The sequence below is a fragment of the Eleutherodactylus coqui genome, unplaced genomic scaffold (assembly GCF_035609145.1).
Source record: "Eleutherodactylus coqui strain aEleCoq1 unplaced genomic scaffold, aEleCoq1.hap1 HAP1_SCAFFOLD_472, whole genome shotgun sequence".
In the NCBI taxonomy this organism is placed as follows: domain Eukaryota; kingdom Metazoa; phylum Chordata; class Amphibia; order Anura; family Eleutherodactylidae; genus Eleutherodactylus; species Eleutherodactylus coqui.
The window spans coordinates 1-13642 of NW_027101854.1; the positions used below are offsets into that span (position 1 = coordinate 1).

General features: G+C 57.0%; 61 pseudogenes; all 61 read left to right on the forward strand.

Annotated features, from left to right (window-relative positions):
- Positions 1 to 188: 188 nt before the first annotated feature.
- LOC136592205 (5S ribosomal RNA) lies at positions 189 to 307 on the forward strand (annotated as a pseudogene).
- Positions 308 to 586: 279 nt separating this feature from the next.
- Positions 587 to 705, forward strand: LOC136592264 (5S ribosomal RNA; annotated as a pseudogene).
- An 80-nt stretch (positions 706 to 785) lies between these two features.
- On the forward strand, positions 786 to 904 carry LOC136592297 (5S ribosomal RNA; annotated as a pseudogene).
- An 80-nt stretch (positions 905 to 984) lies between these two features.
- On the forward strand, positions 985 to 1103 carry LOC136591990 (5S ribosomal RNA; annotated as a pseudogene).
- A 79-nt stretch (positions 1104 to 1182) lies between these two features.
- On the forward strand, positions 1183 to 1301 carry LOC136592276 (5S ribosomal RNA; annotated as a pseudogene).
- An 876-nt stretch (positions 1302 to 2177) lies between these two features.
- Positions 2178 to 2296, forward strand: LOC136592287 (5S ribosomal RNA; annotated as a pseudogene).
- An 80-nt stretch (positions 2297 to 2376) lies between these two features.
- Positions 2377 to 2495, forward strand: LOC136592249 (5S ribosomal RNA; annotated as a pseudogene).
- An 80-nt stretch (positions 2496 to 2575) lies between these two features.
- On the forward strand, positions 2576 to 2694 carry LOC136592298 (5S ribosomal RNA; annotated as a pseudogene).
- A 79-nt stretch (positions 2695 to 2773) lies between these two features.
- LOC136592308 (5S ribosomal RNA) lies at positions 2774 to 2892 on the forward strand (annotated as a pseudogene).
- An 80-nt stretch (positions 2893 to 2972) lies between these two features.
- LOC136592246 (5S ribosomal RNA) lies at positions 2973 to 3091 on the forward strand (annotated as a pseudogene).
- An 80-nt stretch (positions 3092 to 3171) lies between these two features.
- On the forward strand, positions 3172 to 3290 carry LOC136592309 (5S ribosomal RNA; annotated as a pseudogene).
- Positions 3291 to 3370: 80 nt separating this feature from the next.
- On the forward strand, positions 3371 to 3489 carry LOC136592157 (5S ribosomal RNA; annotated as a pseudogene).
- An 80-nt stretch (positions 3490 to 3569) lies between these two features.
- LOC136592310 (5S ribosomal RNA) lies at positions 3570 to 3688 on the forward strand (annotated as a pseudogene).
- An 80-nt stretch (positions 3689 to 3768) lies between these two features.
- LOC136592210 (5S ribosomal RNA) lies at positions 3769 to 3887 on the forward strand (annotated as a pseudogene).
- An 80-nt stretch (positions 3888 to 3967) lies between these two features.
- LOC136592311 (5S ribosomal RNA) lies at positions 3968 to 4086 on the forward strand (annotated as a pseudogene).
- An 80-nt stretch (positions 4087 to 4166) lies between these two features.
- LOC136592312 (5S ribosomal RNA) lies at positions 4167 to 4285 on the forward strand (annotated as a pseudogene).
- Positions 4286 to 4365: 80 nt separating this feature from the next.
- LOC136592313 (5S ribosomal RNA) lies at positions 4366 to 4484 on the forward strand (annotated as a pseudogene).
- Positions 4485 to 4564: 80 nt separating this feature from the next.
- Positions 4565 to 4683, forward strand: LOC136592314 (5S ribosomal RNA; annotated as a pseudogene).
- Positions 4684 to 4763: 80 nt separating this feature from the next.
- On the forward strand, positions 4764 to 4882 carry LOC136592178 (5S ribosomal RNA; annotated as a pseudogene).
- An 80-nt stretch (positions 4883 to 4962) lies between these two features.
- LOC136592315 (5S ribosomal RNA) lies at positions 4963 to 5081 on the forward strand (annotated as a pseudogene).
- A 279-nt stretch (positions 5082 to 5360) lies between these two features.
- On the forward strand, positions 5361 to 5479 carry LOC136592002 (5S ribosomal RNA; annotated as a pseudogene).
- Positions 5480 to 5559: 80 nt separating this feature from the next.
- LOC136592317 (5S ribosomal RNA) lies at positions 5560 to 5678 on the forward strand (annotated as a pseudogene).
- An 80-nt stretch (positions 5679 to 5758) lies between these two features.
- LOC136592318 (5S ribosomal RNA) lies at positions 5759 to 5877 on the forward strand (annotated as a pseudogene).
- An 80-nt stretch (positions 5878 to 5957) lies between these two features.
- Positions 5958 to 6076, forward strand: LOC136592320 (5S ribosomal RNA; annotated as a pseudogene).
- Positions 6077 to 6156: 80 nt separating this feature from the next.
- Positions 6157 to 6275, forward strand: LOC136592321 (5S ribosomal RNA; annotated as a pseudogene).
- An 80-nt stretch (positions 6276 to 6355) lies between these two features.
- LOC136592250 (5S ribosomal RNA) lies at positions 6356 to 6474 on the forward strand (annotated as a pseudogene).
- Positions 6475 to 6554: 80 nt separating this feature from the next.
- Positions 6555 to 6673, forward strand: LOC136591960 (5S ribosomal RNA; annotated as a pseudogene).
- An 80-nt stretch (positions 6674 to 6753) lies between these two features.
- On the forward strand, positions 6754 to 6872 carry LOC136592227 (5S ribosomal RNA; annotated as a pseudogene).
- Positions 6873 to 6952: 80 nt separating this feature from the next.
- Positions 6953 to 7071, forward strand: LOC136592322 (5S ribosomal RNA; annotated as a pseudogene).
- An 80-nt stretch (positions 7072 to 7151) lies between these two features.
- LOC136592221 (5S ribosomal RNA) lies at positions 7152 to 7270 on the forward strand (annotated as a pseudogene).
- An 80-nt stretch (positions 7271 to 7350) lies between these two features.
- On the forward strand, positions 7351 to 7469 carry LOC136592076 (5S ribosomal RNA; annotated as a pseudogene).
- Positions 7470 to 7549: 80 nt separating this feature from the next.
- Positions 7550 to 7668, forward strand: LOC136592323 (5S ribosomal RNA; annotated as a pseudogene).
- An 80-nt stretch (positions 7669 to 7748) lies between these two features.
- On the forward strand, positions 7749 to 7867 carry LOC136592191 (5S ribosomal RNA; annotated as a pseudogene).
- Positions 7868 to 7947: 80 nt separating this feature from the next.
- Positions 7948 to 8066, forward strand: LOC136592179 (5S ribosomal RNA; annotated as a pseudogene).
- An 80-nt stretch (positions 8067 to 8146) lies between these two features.
- LOC136592324 (5S ribosomal RNA) lies at positions 8147 to 8265 on the forward strand (annotated as a pseudogene).
- Positions 8266 to 8345: 80 nt separating this feature from the next.
- On the forward strand, positions 8346 to 8464 carry LOC136592251 (5S ribosomal RNA; annotated as a pseudogene).
- Positions 8465 to 8544: 80 nt separating this feature from the next.
- LOC136592305 (5S ribosomal RNA) lies at positions 8545 to 8663 on the forward strand (annotated as a pseudogene).
- An 80-nt stretch (positions 8664 to 8743) lies between these two features.
- Positions 8744 to 8862, forward strand: LOC136592228 (5S ribosomal RNA; annotated as a pseudogene).
- Positions 8863 to 8942: 80 nt separating this feature from the next.
- LOC136591961 (5S ribosomal RNA) lies at positions 8943 to 9061 on the forward strand (annotated as a pseudogene).
- Positions 9062 to 9141: 80 nt separating this feature from the next.
- LOC136592222 (5S ribosomal RNA) lies at positions 9142 to 9260 on the forward strand (annotated as a pseudogene).
- An 80-nt stretch (positions 9261 to 9340) lies between these two features.
- LOC136592319 (5S ribosomal RNA) lies at positions 9341 to 9459 on the forward strand (annotated as a pseudogene).
- Positions 9460 to 9539: 80 nt separating this feature from the next.
- LOC136591962 (5S ribosomal RNA) lies at positions 9540 to 9658 on the forward strand (annotated as a pseudogene).
- Positions 9659 to 9738: 80 nt separating this feature from the next.
- On the forward strand, positions 9739 to 9857 carry LOC136591966 (5S ribosomal RNA; annotated as a pseudogene).
- An 80-nt stretch (positions 9858 to 9937) lies between these two features.
- LOC136592180 (5S ribosomal RNA) lies at positions 9938 to 10056 on the forward strand (annotated as a pseudogene).
- An 80-nt stretch (positions 10057 to 10136) lies between these two features.
- LOC136591963 (5S ribosomal RNA) lies at positions 10137 to 10255 on the forward strand (annotated as a pseudogene).
- An 80-nt stretch (positions 10256 to 10335) lies between these two features.
- On the forward strand, positions 10336 to 10454 carry LOC136592252 (5S ribosomal RNA; annotated as a pseudogene).
- Positions 10455 to 10534: 80 nt separating this feature from the next.
- On the forward strand, positions 10535 to 10653 carry LOC136591964 (5S ribosomal RNA; annotated as a pseudogene).
- Positions 10654 to 10733: 80 nt separating this feature from the next.
- LOC136592200 (5S ribosomal RNA) lies at positions 10734 to 10852 on the forward strand (annotated as a pseudogene).
- An 80-nt stretch (positions 10853 to 10932) lies between these two features.
- Positions 10933 to 11051, forward strand: LOC136592247 (5S ribosomal RNA; annotated as a pseudogene).
- An 80-nt stretch (positions 11052 to 11131) lies between these two features.
- LOC136591965 (5S ribosomal RNA) lies at positions 11132 to 11250 on the forward strand (annotated as a pseudogene).
- Positions 11251 to 11330: 80 nt separating this feature from the next.
- Positions 11331 to 11449, forward strand: LOC136592158 (5S ribosomal RNA; annotated as a pseudogene).
- Positions 11450 to 11529: 80 nt separating this feature from the next.
- Positions 11530 to 11648, forward strand: LOC136591967 (5S ribosomal RNA; annotated as a pseudogene).
- An 80-nt stretch (positions 11649 to 11728) lies between these two features.
- On the forward strand, positions 11729 to 11847 carry LOC136592211 (5S ribosomal RNA; annotated as a pseudogene).
- Positions 11848 to 11927: 80 nt separating this feature from the next.
- LOC136591968 (5S ribosomal RNA) lies at positions 11928 to 12046 on the forward strand (annotated as a pseudogene).
- An 80-nt stretch (positions 12047 to 12126) lies between these two features.
- On the forward strand, positions 12127 to 12245 carry LOC136592253 (5S ribosomal RNA; annotated as a pseudogene).
- An 80-nt stretch (positions 12246 to 12325) lies between these two features.
- Positions 12326 to 12444, forward strand: LOC136591970 (5S ribosomal RNA; annotated as a pseudogene).
- Positions 12445 to 12524: 80 nt separating this feature from the next.
- LOC136591971 (5S ribosomal RNA) lies at positions 12525 to 12643 on the forward strand (annotated as a pseudogene).
- Positions 12644 to 12723: 80 nt separating this feature from the next.
- Positions 12724 to 12842, forward strand: LOC136592181 (5S ribosomal RNA; annotated as a pseudogene).
- Positions 12843 to 12922: 80 nt separating this feature from the next.
- LOC136591972 (5S ribosomal RNA) lies at positions 12923 to 13041 on the forward strand (annotated as a pseudogene).
- Positions 13042 to 13320: 279 nt separating this feature from the next.
- LOC136592014 (5S ribosomal RNA) lies at positions 13321 to 13439 on the forward strand (annotated as a pseudogene).
- Positions 13440 to 13519: 80 nt separating this feature from the next.
- Positions 13520 to 13638, forward strand: LOC136591973 (5S ribosomal RNA; annotated as a pseudogene).
- Positions 13639 to 13642: the final 4 nt, after the last annotated feature.

Sequence of the window (13642 nt, forward strand, 5' to 3'; positions counted from 1 at the left end):
TTTCTAAGCTGAATGTGCCTGCTCTCGTCAGATCGCGGCCGCCAGCCAGCTTGAGGCCTGGCAAGTACCAGTATGGGTGACCGGCTGGAATCCCAGGTCCAGTTGACTTTTAAGGCCGTGAGTAGGTTTCTTTCCTTTTCGGAGGTGCGTTCGCACTGCAGAAAGCCCATAGGAAAGGAGGAGGAGCTGTCAACGGGCAATCTAAGCTGAATGTGCCTGCTCTCGTCAGATCGCGGCCGCCAGCCAGCTTGAGGCCTGGCAAGTACCAGTATGGGTGACCGGCTGGGAATCCCAGGTCCCGTTGACTTTTAAGGCCGTGAGTAGGTTGCTTTCCTTTTCGGAGGTGCGTTCGCACTGCAGAAAGCCCATAGGAAAGGAAGAGGAGCTGTCAACGGGCATTCTAAGCTGAATGTGCCTGCTCTCGTCAGATCGCGGCCGCCAGCCAGCTTGAGGCCTGGCAAGTACCAGTATGGGTGACCGGCTGGGAATCCCAGGTCCATTGACTTTTAAGGCCGTGAGTAGGTTTCTTTCCGTTTCGGAGGTGCGTTCGCACTGCAGAAAGCCCATAGGAAAGGAAGGAGGAGCTGTCAACGGGCATTCTAAGCTGAATGTGCCTGCTCTCGTCAGATCGCGGCCGCCAGCCAGCTTGAGGCCTGGCAAGTACCAGTATGGGTGACCGGCTGGGAATCCCAGGTCCCGTTGACTTTTAAGGCCGTGAGTAGGTTTCTTTCCTTTTCGGAGGTGCGTTCGCACTGCAGAAAGCCCATAGGAAAGGAGGAGGAGCTGTCAACGGGCGTTCTAAGCTGAATGTGCCTGCTCTCGTCAGATCGTGGCCGCCAGCCAGCTTGAGGCCTGGCAAGTACCAGTATGGGTGACCGGCTGGGAATCCCAGGTCCCGTTGACTTTTAAGGCCGTGAGTAGGTTGCTTTCCTTTTCGGAGGTGCGTTCGCACTGCAGAAAGCCCATAGGAAAGGAGGAGGAGCTGTCAACGGGCATTCTAAGCTGAATGTACCTGCTCTCGTCAGATCGCGGCCGCCAGCCAGCTTGAGGCCTGGCAAGTACCAGTGTGGGTGACCGGCTGGGAATCCCAGGTCCCGTTGACTTTTAAGGCCGTGAGTAGGTTTCTTCCGTTTCGGAGGTGCGTTCGCACTGCAGAAAGCCCATAGGAAAGGAGGAGGAGCTGTCAACGGGCATTCTAAGCTGAATGTGCCTGCTCTCGTCAGATCGCGGCCGCCAGCCAGCTTGAGGCCTGGCAAGTACCAGTATGGGTGACCGGCTGGGAATCCCAGGTCCCGTTGACTTTTAAGGCCGTGAGTAGGTTTCTTTCCTTTTCGGAGGTGCGTTCGCACTGCAGAAAGCCCATAGGAAAGGAGGAGGAGCTGTCAACGGGCATTCTAAGCTGAATGTGCCTGCTCTCGTCAGATCGCGGCCGCCAGCCAGCTTGAGGCCTGGCAAGTACCAGTATGGGTGACCGGCTGGGAATCCCAGGTCCGTTGACTTTTAAGGCCGTGAGTAGGTTTCTTTCCGTTTCGGAGGTGCGTTCGCACTGCAGAAAGCCCATAGGAAAGGAGGAGGAGCTGTCACGGGCATTCTAAGCTGAATGTGCCTGCCTCTCGTCAGATCGCGGCCGCCAGCCAGCTTGAGGCCTGGCAAGTACCAGTATGGTGTGACCGGCTGGGAATCCAGGTCCCCGTGACTTTTAAGGCCGTGAGTAGGTTGCTTTCCTTTTCGGAGGTGCGTTCGCACTGCAGAAAGCCCATAGGAAGGAGGAGGAGCTGTCAACGGCATTCTAAGCTGAATGTGCCTGCTCTCGTCAGATCGCGGCCGCCAGCCAGCTTGAGGCCTGGCAAGTACCAGTATGGGTGACCGGCTGGGAATCCCAGGTCCCGTTGACTTTTAAGGCCGTGAGTAGGTTGCTTTCCTTTTCGGAGGTGCGTTCGCACTGCAGAAAGCCCATAGGAAAGGAGGAGGAGCTGTCAACGGGCATTCTAAGCTGAATGTACCTGCTCTCGTCAGATCGCGGGCCGCCAGCCAGCTTGAGGCCTGGCAAGTTACCAGTTATGGGTGACCGGCTGGGAATCCCAGGTCCCATTGACTTTTAAGGCCGTGAGTAGGTTTCTTTCCGTTTCGGAGGTGCGTTCGCACTGCAGAAAGCCCATAGGAAAGGAGGAGGAGCTGTCAACGGGCATTCTAAGCTGAATGTGCCTGCTCTCGTCAGATCGCGGCCGCCAGCCAGCTTGAGGCCTGGCAAGTACCAGTATGGGTGACCGGCTGGGAATCCCAGGTCCCGTTGACTTTTAAGGCCGTGAGTAGGTTTCTTTCCTTTTCGGAGGTGCGTTCGCACTGCAGAAAGCCCATAGGAAAGGAGGAGGAGCTGTCAACGGGCATTCTAAGCTGAATGTGCCTGCTCTCGTCAGATCGCGGCCGCCAGCCAGCTTGAGGCCTGGCAAGTACCAGTATGGGTGACCGGCTGGGAATCCCAGGTCCCGCTGACTTTTAAGGCCGTGAGTAGGTTGCTTTCCTTTTCGGAGGTGCGTTCGCACTGCAGAAAGCCCATAGGAAAGGAGGAGGAGCTGTCAACGGGCATTCTAAGCTGAATGTGCCTGCTCTCGTCAGATCGCGGCCGCCAGCCAGCTTGAGGCCTGGCAAGTACCAGTATGGGTGACCGGCTGGGAATCCCAGGTCCCGTTGACTTTAAGGCCGTGAGTAGGTTGCTTTCCTTTTCGGAGGTGCGTTCGCACTGCAGAAAGCCCATAGGAAAGGAGGAGGAGCTGTCAACGGGCATTCTAAGCTGAATGTGCCTGCTCTCGTCAGATCGCGGCCGCCAGCCAGCTTGAGGCCTGGCAAGTACCAGTATGGGTGACCGGCTGGGAATCCCAGGTCCCGTTGACTTTTAAGGCCGTGAGTAGGTTGCTTTCCTTTTCGGAGGTGCGTTCGCACTGCAGAAAGCCCATAGGAAAGGAGGAGGAGCTGTCAACGGGCATTCTAAGCTGAATGTGCCTGCTCTCGTCAGATCGCGGCCGCCAGCCAGCTTGAGGCCTGGCAAGTACCAGTATGGGTGACCGGCTGGGAATCCCAGGTCCCATTGACTTTTAAGGCCGTGAGTAGGTTTCTTTCCGTTTCGGAGGTGCGTTCGCACTGCAGAAAGCCCATAGGAAAGGAGGAGGAGCTGTCAACGGGCATTCTAAGCTGAATGTGCCTGCTCTCGTCAGATCGCGGCCGCCAGCCAGCTTGAGGCCTGGCAAGTACCAGTATGGGTGACCGGCTGGGAATCCCAGGTCCCGTTGACTTTTAAGGCCGTGAGTAGGTTTCTTTCCTTTTCGGAGGTGCGTTCGCACTGCAGAAAGCCCATAGGAAAGGAGGAGGAGCTGTCAACGGGCATTCTAAGCTGAATGTGCCTGCTCTCGTCAGATCGCGGTCGCCAGCCAGCTTGAGGCCTGGCAAGTACCAGTATGGGTGACCGGCTGGGAATCCCAGGTCCCGTTGACTTTTAAGGCCGTGAGTAGGTTGCTTTCCTTTTCGGAGGTGCGTTCGCACTGCAGAAAGCCCATAGGAAAGGAGGAGGAGCTGTCAACGGGCATTCTAAGCTGAATGTGCCTGCTCTCGTCAGATCGCGGCCGCCAGCCAGCTTGAGGCCTGGCAAGTACCAGTATGGGTGACCGGCTGGGAATCCCAGGTCCCGTTGACTTTTAAGGCCGTGAGTAGGTTTCTTTCCTTTTCGGAAGTGCGTTCGCACTGCAGAAAGCCCATAGGAAAGGAGGAGGAGCTATCAACGGGCATTCTAAGCTGAATGTGCCTGCTCTCGTCAGATCGCGGCCGCCAGCCAGCTTGAGGCCTGGCAAGTACCAGTATGGGTGACCGGCTGGGAATCCCAGGTCCCGTTGACTTTTAAGGCCGTGAGTAGGTTGCTTTCCTTTTCGGAGGTGCGTTCGCACTGCAGAAAGCCCATAGGAAAGGAGGAGGAGCTGTCAACGGGCATTCTAAGCTGAATGTGCCTGCTCTCGTCAGATCGCGGCCGCCAGCCAGCTTGAGGCCTGGCAAGTACCAGTATGGGTGACCGGCTGGGAATCCCAGGTCCCGTTGACTTTTAAGGCCGTGAGTAGGTTTCTTTCCGTTTCGGAGGTGCGTTCGCACTGCAGAAAGCCCATAGGAAAGGAGGAGGAGCTGTCAACGGGCATTCTAAGCTGAATGTGCCTGCTCTCGTCAGATCGCGGCCGCCAGCCAGCTTGAGGCCTGGCAAGTACCAGTATGGGTGACCGGCTGGGAATCCCAGGTCCCGTTGACTTTTAAGGCCGTGAGTAGGTTGCTTTCCTTTTCGGAGGTGCGTTCGCACTGCAGAAAGCCCATAGGAAAGGAGGAGGAGCTGTCAACGGGCATTCTAAGCTGAATGTGCCTGCTCTCGTCAGATCGCGGCCGCCAGCCAGCTTGAGGCCTGGCAAGTACCAGTATGGGTGACCGGCTGGGAATCCCAGGTCCCGTTGACTTTTAAGGCCGTGAGTAGGTTTCTTTCCTTTTCGGAGGTGCGTTCGCACTGCAGAAAGCCCATAGGAAAGGAGGAGGAGCTGTCAACGGGCATTCTAAGCTGAATGTGCCTGCTCTCGTCAGATCGCGGCCGCCAGCCAGCTTGAGGCCTGGCAAGTACCAGTATGGGTGACCGGCTGGGAATCCCAGGTCCCGTTGACTTTTAAGGCCGTGAGTAGGTTGCTTTCCTTTTCGGAGGTGCGTTCGCACTGCAGAAAGCCCATAGGAAAGGAGGAGGAGCTGTCAACGGGCATTCTAAGCTGAATGTACCTGCTCTCGTCAGATCGCGGCCGCCAGCCAGCTTGAGGCCTGGCAAGTACCAGTATGGGTGACCGGCTGGGAATCCCAGGTCCCATTGACTTTTAAGGCCGTGAGTAGGTTTCTTTCCGTTTCGGAGGTGCGTTCGCACTGCAGAAAGCCCATAGGAAAGGAGGAGGAGCTGTCAACGGGCATTCTAAGCTGAATGTGCCTGCTCTCGTCAGATCGCGGCCGCCAGCCAGCTTGAGGCCTGGCAAGTACCAGTATGGGTGACCGGCTGGGAATCCCAGGTCCCGTTGACTTTTAAGGCCGTGAGTAGGTTTCTTTCCTTTTCGGAGGTGCGTTCGCACTGCAGAAAGCCCATAGGAAAGGAGGAGGAGCTGTCAACGGGCGTTCTAAGCTGAATGTGCCTGCTCTCGTCAGATCGTGGCCGCCAGCCAGCTTGAGGCCTGGCAAGTACCAGTATGGCTGACCGGCTGGGAATCCCAGGTCCCGTTGACTTTTAAGGCCGTGAGTAGGTTGCTTTCCTTTTCGGAGGTGCGTTCGCACTGCAGAAAGCCCATAGGAAAGGAGGAGGAGCTGTCAACGGGCATTCTAAGCTGAATGTACCTGCTCTCGTCAGATCGCGGCCGCCAGCCAGCTTGAGGCCTGGCAAGTACCAGTGTGGGTGACCGGCTGGGAATCCCAGGTCCCGTTGACTTTTAAGGCCGTGAGTAGGTTTCTTTCCGTTTCGGAGGTGCGTTCGCACTGCAGAAAGCCCATAGGAAAGGAGGAGGAGCTGTCAACGGGCATTCTAAGCTGAATGTGCCTGCTCTCGTCAGATCGCGGCCGCCAGCCAGCTTGAGGCCTGGCAAGTACCAGTATGGGTGACCGGCTGGGAATCCCAGGTCCCGTTGACTTTTAAGGCCGTGAGTAGGTTTCTTTCCTTTTCGGAGGTGCGTTCGCACTGCAGAAAGCCCATAGGAAAGGAGGAGGAGCTGTCAACGGGCATTCTAAGCTGAATGTGCCTGCTCTCGTCAGATCGCGGCCGCCAGCCAGCTTGAGGCCTGGCAAGTACCAGTATGGGTGACCGGCTGGGAATCCCAGGTCCCGTTGACTTTTAAGGCCGTGAGTAGGTTTCTTTCCGTTTCGGAGGTGCGTTCGCACTGCAGAAAGCCCATAGGAAAGGAGGAGGAGCTGTCAACGGGCATTCTAAGCTGAATGTGCCTGCTCTCGTCAGATCGCGGCCGCCAGCCAGCTTGAGGCCTGGCAAGTACCAGTATGGGTGACCGGCTGGGAATCCCAGGTCCCGTTGACTTTTAAGGCCGTGAGTAGGTTGCTTTCCTTTTCGGAGGTGCGTTCGCACTGCAGAAAGCCCATAGGAAAGGAGGAGGAGCTGTCAACGGGCATTCTAAGCTGAATGTGCCTGCTCTCGTCAGATCGCGGCCGCCAGCCAGCTTGAGGCCTGGCAAGTACCAGTATGGGTGACCGGCTGGGAATCCCAGGTCCCGTTGACTTTTAAGGCCGTGAGTAGGTTTCTTTCCTTTTCGGAGGTGCGTTCGCACTGCAGAAAGCCCATAGGAAAGGAGGAGGAGCTGTCAACGGGCATTCTAAGCTGAATGTGCCTGCTCTCGTCAGATCGCGGCCGCCAGCCAGCTTGAGGCCTGGCAAGTACCAGTATGGGTGACCGGCTGGGAATCCCAGGTCCCGCTGACTTTTAAGGCCGTGAGTAGGTTGCTTTCCTTTTCGGAGGTGCGTTCGCACTGCAGAAAGCCCATAGGAAAGGAGGAGGAGCTGTCAACGGGCATTCTAAGCTGAATGTACCTGCTCTCGTCAGATCGCGGCCGCCAGCCAGCTTGAGGCCTGGCAAGTACCAGTATGGGTGACCGGCTGGGAATCCCAGGTCCCGTTGACTTTTAAGGCCGTGAGTAGGTTTCTTTCCGTTTCGGAGGTGCGTTCGCACTGCAGAAAGCCCATAGGAAAGGAGGAGGAGCTGTCAACGGGCATTCTAAGCTGAATGTGCCTGCTCTCGTCAGATCGCGGCCGCCAGCCAGCTTGAGGCCTGGCAAGTACCAGTATGGGTGACCGGCTGGGAATCCCAGGTCCCGTTTACTTTTAAGGCCGTGAGTAGGTTTCTTTCCGTTTCGGAGGTGCGTTCGCACTGCAGAAAGCCCATAGGAAAGGAGGAGGAGCTGTCAACGGGCATTCTAAGCTGAATGTGCCTGCTCTCGTCAGATCGCGGCCGCCAGCCAGCTTGAGGCCTGGCAAGTACCAGTATGGGTGACCGGCTGGGAATCCCAGGTCCCGTTGACTTTTAAGGCCGTGAGTAGGTTTCTTTCCTTTTCGGAGGTGCGTTCGCACTGCAGAAAGCCCATAGGAAAGGAGGAGGAGCTGTCAACGGGCGTTCTAAGCTGAATGTGCCTGCTCTCGTCAGATCGCGGCCGCCAGCCAGCTTGAGGCCTGGCAAGTACCAGTATGGGTGACCGGCTGGGAATCCCAGGTCCCGTTGACTTTTAAGGCCGTGAGTAGGTTGCTTTCCTTTTCGGAGGTGCGTTCGCACTGCAGAAAGCCCATAGGAAAGGAGGAGGAGCTGTCAACGGGCATTCTAAGCTGAATGTACCTGCTCTCGTCAGATCGCGGCCGCCAGCCAGCTTGAGGCCTGGCAAGTACCAGTATGGGTGACCGGCTGGGAATCCCAGGTCCCGTTGACTTTTAAGGCCGTGAGTAGGTTTCTTTCCTTTTCGGAGGTGCGTTCGCACTGCAGAAAGCCCATAGGAAAGGAGGAGGAGCTGTCAACGGGCATTCTAAGCTGAATGTGCCTGCTCTCGTCAGATCGCGGCCGCCAGCCAGCTTGAGGCCTGGCAAGTACCAGTATGGGTGACCGGCTGGGAATCCCAGGTCCCGTTGACTTTTAAGGCCGTGAGTAGGTTGCTTTCCTTTTCGGAGGTGCGTTCGCACTGCAGAAAGCCCATAGGAAAGGAGGAGGAGCTGTCAACGGGCATTCTAAGCTGAATGTACCTGCTCTCGTCAGATCGCGGCCGCCAGCCAGCTTGAGGCCTGGCAAGTACCAGTATGGGTGACCGGCTGGGAATCCCAGGTCCCGTTGACTTTTAAGGCCGTGAGTAGGTTGCTTTCCTTTTCGGAGGTGCGTTCGCACTGCAGAAAGCCCATAGGAAAGGAGGAGGAGCTGTCAACGGGCATTCTAAGCTGAATGTACCTGCTCTCGTCAGATCGCGGCCGCCAGCCAGCTTGAGGCCTGGCAAGTACCAGTATGGGTGACCGGCTGGGAATCCCAGGTCCCATTGACTTTTAAGGCCGTGAGTAGGTTTCTTTCCGTTTCGGAGGTGCGTTCGCACTGCAGAAAGCCCATAGGAAAGGAGGAGGAGCTGTCAACGGGCATTCTAAGCTGAATGTGCCTGCTCTCGTCAGATCGCGGCCGCCAGCCAGCTTGAGGCCTGGCAAGTACCAGTATGGGTGACCGGCTGGGAATCCCAGGTCCCGTTGACTTTTAAGGCCGTGAGTAGGTTTCTTTCCTTTTCGGAGGTGCGTTCGCACTGCAGAAAGCCCATAGGAAAGGAGGAGGAGCTGTCAACGGGCATTCTAAGCTGAATGTGCCTGCTCTCGTCAGATCGCGGCCGCCAGCCAGCTTGAGGCCTGGCAAGTACCAGTATGGGTGACCGGCTGGGAATCCCAGGTCCCGCTGACTTTTAAGGCCGTGAGTAGGTTGCTTTCCTTTTCGGAGGTGCGTTCGCACTGCAGAAAGCCCATAGGAAAGGAGGAGGAGCTGTCAACGGGCATTCTAAGCTGAATGTACCTGCTCTCGTCAGATCGCGGCCGCCAGCCAGCTTGAGGCCTGGCAAGTACCAGTATGGGTGACCGGCTGGGAATCCCAGGTCCCGTTGACTTTTAAGGCCGTGAGTAGGTTTCTTTCCGTTTCGGAGGTGCGTTCGCACTGCAGAAAGCCCATAGGAAAGGAGGAGGAGCTGTCAACGGGCATTCTAAGCTGAATGTGCCTGCTCTCGTCAGATCGCGGCCGCCAGCCAGCTTGAGGCCTGGCAAGTACCAGTATGGGTGACCGGCTGGGAATCCCAGGTCCCGTTTACTTTTAAGGCCGTGAGTAGGTTTCTTTCCGTTTCGGAGGTGCGTTCGCACTGCAGAAAGCCCATAGGAAAGGAGGAGGAGCTGTCAACGGGCATTCTAAGCTGAATGTGCCTGCTCTCGTCAGATCGCGGCCGCCAGCCAGCTTGAGGCCTGGCAAGTACCAGTATGGGTGACCGGCTGGGAATCCCAGGTCCCGTTGACTTTTAAGGCCGTGAGTAGGTTTCTTTCCTTTTCGGAGGTGCGTTCGCACTGCAGAAAGCCCATAGGAAAGGAGGAGGAGCTGTCAACGGGCGTTCTAAGCTGAATGTGCCTGCTCTCGTCAGATCGCGGCCGCCAGCCAGCTTGAGGCCTGGCAAGTACCAGTATGGGTGACCGGCTGGGAATCCCAGGTCCCGTTGACTTTTAAGGCCGTGAGTAGGTTGCTTTCCTTTTCGGAGGTGCGTTCGCACTGCAGAAAGCCCATAGGAAAGGAGGAGGAGCTGTCAACGGGCATTCTAAGCTGAATGTACCTGCTCTCGTCAGATCGCGGCCGCCAGCCAGCTTGAGGCCTGGCAAGTACCAGTATGGGTGACCGGCTGGGAATCCCAGGTCCCGTTGACTTTTAAGGCCGTGAGTAGGTTGCTTTCCTTTTCGGAGGTGCGTTCGCACTGCAGAAAGCCCATAGGAAAGGAGGAGGAGCTGTCAACGGGCATTCTAAGCTGAATGTGCCTGCTCTCGTCAGATCGCGGCCGCCAGCCAGCTTGAGGCCTGGCAAGTACCAGTATGGGTGACCGGCTGGGAATCCCAGGTCCCGTTGACTTTTAAGGCCGTGAGTAGGTTGCTTTCCTTTTCGGAGGTGCGTTCGCACTGCAGAAAGCCCATAGGAAAGGAGGAGGAGCTGTCAACGGGCATTCTAAGCTGAATGTACCTGCTCTCGTCAGATCGCGGCCGCCAGCCAGCTTGAGGCCTGGCAAGTACCAGTATGGGTGACCGGCTGGGAATCCCAGGTCCCGTTGACTTTTAAGGCCGTGAGTAGGTTGCTTTCCTTTTCGGAGGTGCGTTCGCACTGCAGAAAGCCCATAGGAAAGGAGGAGGAGCTGTCAACGGGCATTCTAAGCTGAATGTACCTGCTCTCGTCAGATCGCGGCCGCCAGCCAGCTTGAGGCCTGGCAAGTACCAGTATGGGTGACCGGCTGGGAATCCCAGGTCCCATTGACTTTTAAGGCCGTGAGTAGGTTTCTTTCCGTTTCGGAGGTGCGTTCGCACTGCAGAAAGCCCATAGGAAAGGAGGAGGAGCTGTCAACGGGCATTCTAAGCTGAATGTGCCTGCTCTCGTCAGATCGCGGCCGCCAGCCAGCTTGAGGCCTGGCAAGTACCAGTATGGGTGACCGGCTGGGAATCCCAGGTCCCGTTGACTTTTAAGGCCGTGAGTAGGTTTCTTTCCTTTTCGGAGGTGCGTTCGCACTGCAGAAAGCCCATAGGAAAGGAGGAGGAGCTGTCAACGGGCATTCTAAGCTGAATGTGCCTGCTCTCGTCAGATCGCGGCCGCCAGCCAGCTTGAGGCCTGGCAAGTACCAGTATGGGTGACCGGCTGGGAATCCCAGGTCCCGCTGACTTTTAAGGCCGTGAGTAGGTTGCTTTCCTTTTCGGAGGTGCGTTCGCACTGCAGAAAGCCCATAGGAAAGGAGGAGGAGCTGTCAACGGGCATTCTAAGCTGAATGTGCCTGCTCTCGTCAGATCGCGGCCGCCAGCCAGCTTGAGGCCTGGCAAGTACCAGTATGGGTGACCGGCTGGGAATCCCAGGTCCCGTTGACTTTTAAGGCCGTGAGTAGGTTGCTTTCCTTTTCGGAGGTGCGTTCGCACTGCAGAAAGCCCATAGGAAAGGAGGAGGAGCTTTCAACGGGCATTCTAAGCTGAATGTGCCTGCTCTCGTCAGATCGCGGCCGCCAGCCAGCTTGAGGCCTGGCAAGTACCAGTATGGGTGACCGGCTGGGAATCCCAGGTCCCGTTGACTTTTAAGGCCGTGAGTAGGTTGCTTTCCTTTTCGGAGGTGCGTTCGCACTGCAGAAAGCCCATAGGAAAGGAGGAGGAGCTGTCAACGGGCATTCTAAGCTGAATGTGCCTGCTCTCGTCAGATCGCGGCCGCCAGCCAGCTTGAGGCCTGGCAAGTACCAGTATGGGTGACCGGCTGGGAATCCCAGGTCCCATTGACTTTTAAGGCCGTGAGTAGGTTTCTTTCCGTTTCGGAGGTGCGTTCGCACTGCAGAAAGCCCATAGGAAAGGAGGAGGAGCTGTCAACGGGCATTCTAAGCTGAATGTGCCTGCTCTCGTCAGATCGCGGCCGCCAGCCAGCTTGAGGCCTGGCAAGTACCAGTATGGGTGACCGGCTGGGAATCCCAGGTCCCGTTGACTTTTAAGGCCGTGAGTAGGTTTCTTTCCTTTTCGGAGGTGCGTTCGCACTGCAGAAAGCCCATAGGAAAGGAGGAGGAGCTGTCAACGGGCATTCTAAGCTGAATGTGCCTGCTCTCGTCAGATCGCGGTCGCCAGCCAGCTTGAGGCCTGGCAAGTACCAGTATGGGTGACCGGCTGGGAATCCCAGGTCCCGTTGACTTTTAAGGCCGTGAGTAGGTTGCTTTCCTTTTCGGAGGTGCGTTCGCACTGCAGAAAGCCCATAGGAAAGGAGGAGGAGCTGTCAACGGGCATTCTAAGCTGAATGTGCCTGCTCTCGTCAGATCGCGGCCGCCAGCCAGCTTGAGGCCTGGCAAGTACCAGTATGGGTGACCGGCTGGGAATCCCAGGTCCCGTTGACTTTTAAGGCCGTGAGTAGGTTTCTTTCCTTTTCGGAAGTGCGTTCGCACTGCAGAAAGCCCATAGGAAAGGAGGAGGAGCTATCAACGGGCATTCTAAGCTGAATGTGCCTGCTCTCGTCAGATCGCGGCCGCCAGCCAGCTTGAGGCCTGGCAAGTACCAGTATGGGTGACCGGCTGGGAATCCCAGGTCCCGTTGACTTTTAAGGCCGTGAGTAGGTTGCTTTCCTTTTCGGAGGTGCGTTCGCACTGCAGAAAGCCCATAGGAAAGGAGGAGGAGCTGTCAACGGGCATTCTAAGCTGAATGTGCCTGCTCTCGTCAGATCGCGGCCGCCAGCCAGCTTGAGGCCTGGCAAGTACCAGTATGGGTGACCGGCTGGGAATCCCAGGTCCCGTTGACTTTTAAGGCCGTGAGTAGGTTTCTTTCCGTTTCGGAGGTGCGTTCGCACTGCAGAAAGCCCATAGGAAAGGAGGAGGAGCTGTCAACGGGCATTCTAAGCTGAATGTGCCTGCTCTCGTCAGATCGCGGCCGCCAGCCAGCTTGAGGCCTGGCAAGTACCAGTATGGGTGACCGGCTGGGAATCCCAGGTCCCGTTGACTTTTAAGGCCGTGAGTAGGTTGCTTTCCTTTTCGGAGGTGCGTTCGCACTGCAGAAAGCCCATAGGAAAGGAGGAGGAGCTGTCAACGGGCATTCTAAGCTGAATGTGCCTGCTCTCGTCAGATCGCGGCCGCCAGCCAGCTTGAGGCCTGGCAAGTACCAGTATGGGTGACCGGCTGGGAATCCCAGGTCCCGTTGACTTTTAAGGCCGTGAGTAGGTTTCTTTCCTTTTCGGAGGTGCGTTCGCACTGCAGAAAGCCCATAGGAAAGGAGGAGGAGCTGTCAACGGGCATTCTAAGCTGAATGTGCCTGCTCTCGTCAGATCGCGGCCGCCAGCCAGCTTGAGGCCTGGCAAGTACCAGTATGGGTGACCGGCTGGGAATCCCAGGTCCCGTTGACTTTTAAGGCCGTGAGTAGGTTGCTTTCCTTTTCGGAGGTGCGTTCGCACTGCAGAAAGCCCATAGGAAAGGAGGAGGAGCTGTCAACGGGCATTCTAAGCTGAATGTACCTGCTCTCGTCAGATCGCGGCCGCCAGCCAGCTTGAGGCCTGGCAAGTACCAGTATGGGTGACCGGCTGGGAATCCCAGGTCCCATTGACTTTTAAGGCCGTGAGTAGGTTTCTTTCCGTTTCGGAGGTGCGTTCGCACTGCAGAAAGCCCATAGGAAAGGAGGAGGAGCTGTCAACGGGCATTCTAAGCTGAATGTGCCTGCTCTCGTCAGATCGCGGCCGCCAGCCAGCTTGAGGCCTGGCAAGTACCAGTATGGGTGACCGGCTGGGAATCCCAGGTCCCGTTGACTTTTAAGGCCGTGAGTAGGTTTCTTTCCTTTTCGGAGGTGCGTTCGCACTGCAGAAAGCCCATAGGAAAGGAGGAGGAGCTGTCAACGGGCGTTCTAAGCTGAATGTGCCTGCTCTCGTCAGATCGTGGCCGCCAGCCAGCTTGAGGCCTGGCAAGTACCAGTATGGCTGACCGGCTGGGAATCCCAGGTCCCGTTGACTTTTAAGGCCGTGAGTAGGTTGCTTTCCTTTTCGGAGGTGCGTTCGCACTGCAGAAAGCCCATAGGAAAGGAGGAGGAGCTGTCAACGGGCATTCTAAGCTGAATGTACCTGCTCTCGTCAGATCGCGGCCGCCAGCCAGCTTGAGGCCTGGCAAGTACCAGTGTGGGTGACCGGCTGGGAATCCCAGGTCCCGTTGACTTTTAAGGCCGTGAGTAGGTTTCTTTCCGTTTCGGAGGTGCGTTCGCACTGCAGAAAGCCCATAGGAAAGGAGGAGGAGCTGTCAACGGGCATTCTAAGCTGAATGTGCCTGCTCTCGTCAGATCGCGGCCGCCAGCCAGCTTGAGGCCTGGCAAGTACCAGTATGGGTGACCGGCTGGGAATCCCAGGTCCCGTTGACTTTTA